Source organism: Lathyrus oleraceus, chromosome 2, assembly GCF_024323335.1.
Source record: "Lathyrus oleraceus cultivar Zhongwan6 chromosome 2, CAAS_Psat_ZW6_1.0, whole genome shotgun sequence".
Classification (NCBI taxonomy): domain Eukaryota; kingdom Viridiplantae; phylum Streptophyta; class Magnoliopsida; order Fabales; family Fabaceae; genus Lathyrus; species Lathyrus oleraceus.
The window spans coordinates 36,035,175-36,041,174 of record NC_066580.1 but is presented as its reverse complement, the minus strand read 5'-3'; positions in this window follow the sequence as shown (position 1 = coordinate 36,041,174).

Genomic DNA, 6,000 nt, shown 5'->3' with positions numbered 1-6,000 from the left:
TGGAATAGTGATGTGATTCAAAAGAGTTGAAACAGAATTAATATATCACTAGATTATTTAACTTATGTAATGAATGGGTCTGATTTGAATTGTATATATTTGATTAAAATTATAGTAAAAGTAAATAAAATTATATATATATATATATATATATATATATATATATATATATATGTTTTTATGAGATTGACATTACTTAGGCTTATGTTACATGTTTTAAAAAACTTTGTTGTATATAACATTTGATGTTGAATTAGTACATCGATTATCTTCATTAGTTATCAACAACTTCGAACCTTATCTTGAAGTGACTCTTGAAATTGTCATAAATAATTGATCATGTGAAAAAATAAGTAAAGGAATATAAACGCCAACATTCGTTAGTGATTGACTTTGACTCTTATTAATTATCATTGTAGAAGAAAATGCTAATGAAAATTGTCTTCGCTGAAATTTGAAAGGAATTATGATATAGGATGGTGTCAAGGACAATCTAGATATAAAGACCTTATCTCTGATATTACTTCCTAATATAACATTTCCTTCAACATATTTTTCTATCCTGGTGATTATCAGTATAGTCTTATTACACAATCCTAAAGACTGGTCAATATATCTTAATAACATTACTGGTACCCCAACTTTAAATTTCAACTTGTGTTTGAATTCCAAAAATATTAATGGTTTTCAAAAATTCTTGTGTGTGAATGTCATCGACTACATCAATCTTTGGTGGCCGGGAATGAAGAAAGAAATTGAGAGTTTTGTTTATTCCTGTTTGACTTGTCAGAAGTCAAAGATTGAGCATCAGAAGCCGTCTGGGCTAATGCAACCGTTGGCTATTCTAGAGTGGAAGTGGGATAGTATCAGTATGGATTTTGTTTCTGGTTTACCGAGGACAAGTAAGAATTTGGAAGCTATTTGGGTGATTGTTGACAGATTGACGAAATCGGCTCATTTCATTCCGATCAGAATGGATTATCCGTTAGAGAGATTGGCGGAGTTGTATATTGAGAAGATTGTAAGTTTGCATGGTATTCCGTCTAGTATTGTTTCGGACAGAGATCCTAGATTTACATCGAAGTTCTGGGAAGGTTTGCAGAGAGCTTTGGGAACTAAGCTGAGATTGAGTTCTGCATATCATCCGCAGACTGATGGTCAGACTGAGAGGACGATTCAGTCACTGGAGGATCTTTTGAGAGCTTGTGTTTTGGAAAAGGGAGGTGCTTGGGATTGTTATTTACCTTTGATTGAGTTTACCTACAACAATAGTTTTCATTCGAGCATTGGTATGGCACCGTTTGAAGCTTTGTATGGTAGGAGATGTCGGACACCTTTATGTTGGTATGAGTCCGGTGAGAGTGCTGTGGTTGGACCGGAGATCGTTCAACAGACTACAGAAAAGATTAAGATGATTCAGGAGAAGATGAGAATTGCTCAGAGTCGTCAGAAGAGTTATCATGACAAGAGGAGGAAGTCACTTGAGTTCCAAGAGGGAGATCATGTGTTTCTTCGTGTTACTCCGATCACTGGTGTTGGTCGAGCTTTGAAGTCGAAGAAGTTGACACCGCGATTTATTGGTCCTTATCAGATTTTGGAGAGGATAGGAGAGGTAGCCTATCGTATCGCTTTACCGCCGTCGCTTGCGAATTTGCATGAGGTTTTTCATGTGTCTCAGTTGAGGAGGTACATTCATGATCCGTCGCATGTAGTCCAAGTAGATGATGTACAGGTGAGAGATAACCTGACTGTTGAAACGTCACCTATGAGGATCGAGGATCGAGAGTTGAAGCAGTTGCGGGGTAAAGAGATTGCCTTGGTGAAGGTAGCTTGGGGAGGACCAGCAGGTGGCAATGTGACTTGGGAACTGGAGAGTAAGATGAAGGAGTCTTACCCAGAGTTGTTCGCTTGAGGTATGTTTTCGAGGACGAAAACTCTTTTAGTGGGGGAGAGTTGTAACACCCCGATAAAATAAGGCTAATTATTTAATTTGAATTAATATAATATTTATTAATTTAATTAATTAATTGGAAATATTCGTGGATTATTATTATTATTTTGGAAAATATATAAGTTGGAATAAGAAAAAGGATTTTTCATTGTTGGTAAAAAAGGTTTTACGTGAAAAGCAGAGAAACCATCGTGAAAGAGGAAAAAGGGCAAAGAGACAGAGCAAAGGCTGAAGGTTGAAGAGAGAAAAGCTTGGAGCTCAAAGATTTGCCGGATTAATCAGATAAGGGGGGTTTATCGTCGATTAATGGGTATTATGGGATAATATGTAATGGATAGTGATAAACCGTGAATTGACCCTAATTGGGATTTTGAAATGCTGAGGAATTTTGATGAATAAGTTGTATTAGACTGTAATTGAGTCTGTGTTTGGGTTGGTTGTAAAATTCCGAAAGTGCAGCTTTTTACGGAATTGGAATCGGAGGTCCGGAAGTCCTCCAACGGCGGAAAATGCGGAGAATTCTGCATTCTGCCTTGAGTTAGCGCAGGAACAGCTTCTGTCTTGCGTTAACCGGTTAACCCAGGGTGTTAACCGGTTAACACTGTTGCGAATTAGGAAAATGTGTTGTTTTGCTGCGTTAACCGGTTAACCCAGGGCGTTAACCGGTTAACACTGTTGTGATTGCTGAAATATTGTTGTTTGTGCTGCGTTAACCGGTTAACCCAGGGCGTTAACCGGTTAACACTGTTAAGTTTTGAGACAGGAAGCGTGTTGTGCTGCGTTAACCGGTTAACCCAGGGCGTTAACCGGTTAACACTGTTGCAGAGTGGAAAAATTAGCTTTTTAATGTTGTGTACATAATTGAGAGTTGGCCTATGTTGGCGTATGATGTAATAGGGATTATATCCCGCTGTTTTGAGCAGTATAGGTATTAGTAGAGAGTGCTAATACTATGTTTAATGGATCTACATGATAATGATGTGTTGATACATGTGTTGATGATGTATGGTGGCATGCATAATGATGTGAATGTATATATTATGCCTGTATTTGTGAATGGACTGTTGTATGGCTTAGAGTGTGAGCTTATGCCCATTGTGAATTGTTGTTGATGCTGCATTGCTAGATGATTAGCGTGCATAGCATAGCCTTTGGGGCTGTAGCTAATTCCCATGGTGAGGAATTAGTGAGTGAACCATTGTGGGTTTGTTGTTGATGTTTGCATGCTAGATGATTAGTGTGCATAGTCTAGCCTTCGGGGCTGTAGCTAATTCCCATGGTGAGGAATTAGTGAGTGAGTCACTAGGTCTCAAATGAGTGGGACTAGTGAGCTTAGTAGCCGTATCTGGAGGGATCGGTGAGCTTGAACTATATGTTCAGGGATAGTCGGTACCGCATGTGTTGAGTCTCATTGCATAATGTATGTATGACGTATAATATGAATGGATGTATTCCAATATTATACGTGTGTTTGTATTGTTATAGAGTATGATTTGAGATTATACTTGTGTGTGATGGAATGTTGAGTATGATGTGAGCTGATGTGCTGTTACTGATTGTATGTTGTGATTAGGGTGATTAATGTGTTAAATTACTTAACATGACATGAGATTTTATAATGCTTATTATATCGATTGAGGAACTCACCCTTACAACTATTTTTCAGGTAACGAGCAGTGAGTTGAGTAGAAGCTAATGCTTGGAGTCTAGTGTAGTCTCCTTAGTGGGTCGTGCTCTGATAGATGTAACATCGGGAGGGAACCTTTTAATTATGTTGTTAATGATTGTTGACCCAGTTTACATGTAGTATGTTACATGTTTTGATTGATTTGATTTATATCCGCTGCGATTTATGCAAATGTTTAATTGATTAAATAAAGAGCATGACGGTTATTTTGGAACATGGTGTGAATGATTGTGTGACACCCTTAACTGCATAATTACTCTGATATATGTTTATTATTTTAATTAAATATTTGGGGTATTTTAGAAGGGTGTTACAAGGACAATTGAGAAACTTCTTAAACAAATCTTAGTGTTCTCTCTCTCTCTCTCTCTCTCTCTATCTATCTATCTATATATATATATATATATATATATATATATATATATATATATATATATATATATATATATATATATATATATATATATATATCATTCTCTTTGCATTTTGATAATACATTTAGTGTGCAATTTGATAAACTGGATATTTTGGTCGTGTTGAAGTAATTCAAATTGTTTTGTAAAGATAATTGTAATCTAAACAACTACAATTGGTTCTTCATATCTTAAACGCAAAGGAAAATTAGCTTGGTGTTTATTGCACACCAAGTGTTTGGTAAATTATTTTTGTCAATTTTTATTTCCTAATTCATTGGTAATTGTCGCAATCTGAAAAATACAGTGTGCGAAAAAACAATCGGCGAAAGAAAATGACAGAAGAGTCGCCACCGTGCGTTATTTATCCCAAAGGAGGAAAAGGAAACACTCGAAGTAAACTTGAAAAGAGGAAAGGAAAAGACAAGGTCTCGCAACCAAATCTTGGGTTCGGGAGTCGGTTATGCGAAGGAAAGGTATTAGCACCCCTACGCACCCGTAGTACTTTACGGGATCCACTTTTGTAGTTATTGTCTAAAGGGTGTGAGTTTATCTTGTGTTGTTTACCAAAAAAGGGGTTAAATGAAAATGACTCGCGCGGATGTCGCATCCACTGCATACGTATCTGAATATGAGAATCAGAGTCTTCGTAGCTCGGCTGACCTATGGGTTGGGGGGGTGTGTGCTCGCTAAAACATCGCGTCTTATGCCTACGTATCTCATCTGGAATGAGAATCAGAGCAAGTCGTAGTTCGGCTAACTACGGGGTTATGGATTGGGTTTTGGACGAACGACGTTACTACGCAATCTACCGGATGCTCGACCTTTGGAGACTTACTCGCCTGTAGTAGAAGGAGTTAACGTGTTGCTTTGGGTTTTAGGAATGCTCAAGGGCAAAAGGGAAGTCATAGACGAAGGAATCTGCATAAAGTAAACACAAAAACATTGCCTCCTATCGAGGTCTTCCAGCTAGGAAAGTAGTAAAATGCGGGAAAAATGTAAAAGTACCACACGGATGAAGATCCGAGGTAACAACAATTAAAGGAACGATAAACCCTGAGATCCTTCCAAGCTAACATCATCAAAGAAAGTGGGTCAGTACAGGTAATCGGAATGAACTTCCAGGGGTTATCCCACAAATAAAGTGGGAAACCACGCAAGTTATCCCTGCAAAAGTCATGTGCCTTCACAAAAACTCAACAAAAGGGTTAGTGAAACAAGATAGGGTAACCAAGAGTTGTCCCCAAATTAAAATGTAACCACATGAATCATGCCCTTTCAATTCACAAAAAGCTCACAAAAAGCAACCAAGGGTAGGAGGCCTAAACCTCTTGTCAAACACATGCATCAAAAGGGTATCAAATTCACCTATAATACCTCATACATTCAGAGCATTCAAATTAAAGGCATGGAGTAATGGGGATAAGGGCAAACCTGATTGGAGAGACCGATGAAATTGAATTGCCTGGTTGGGTTTGCAAAGCAATCTGAGGGTTTATATGAGAGGGAATTGGTTCTTTGCCGATGAGTTCCCTTCAGTCTCTAGAGATTCCTCTGAACTCTGTTAGCTCTTCTCTCACTTTCTTTTTCCTCAGGGTTCTTCTCTCACTATCTTTTTCCCAGACAGGGTAATAGGAATAGAATGAATATTTGTTTCACTGAAACTCTGAATTTATAACCTGATTTTTGTGGACTTGTGGGCTCAAATGAGAGAGGTCCAAGTCCAAGATTTTTTCTTTTACTTATTTATTTATTTATTTTTTTTATTTTTTTTTATTTTTTTTTATTTTTTTTTATTTTTTTTTATTTTTTTTTTTTTTTTTTTTTTATTTTCCGCTTATTTTTCTTTTTTTTTTTCAAAACACGTGGGCTTCGCCTAGGGAGCATGACAGCTCATGAACAAACCTTTACTCCTTCAAGATTAACGTTTTGACTGACGAATAAACCCC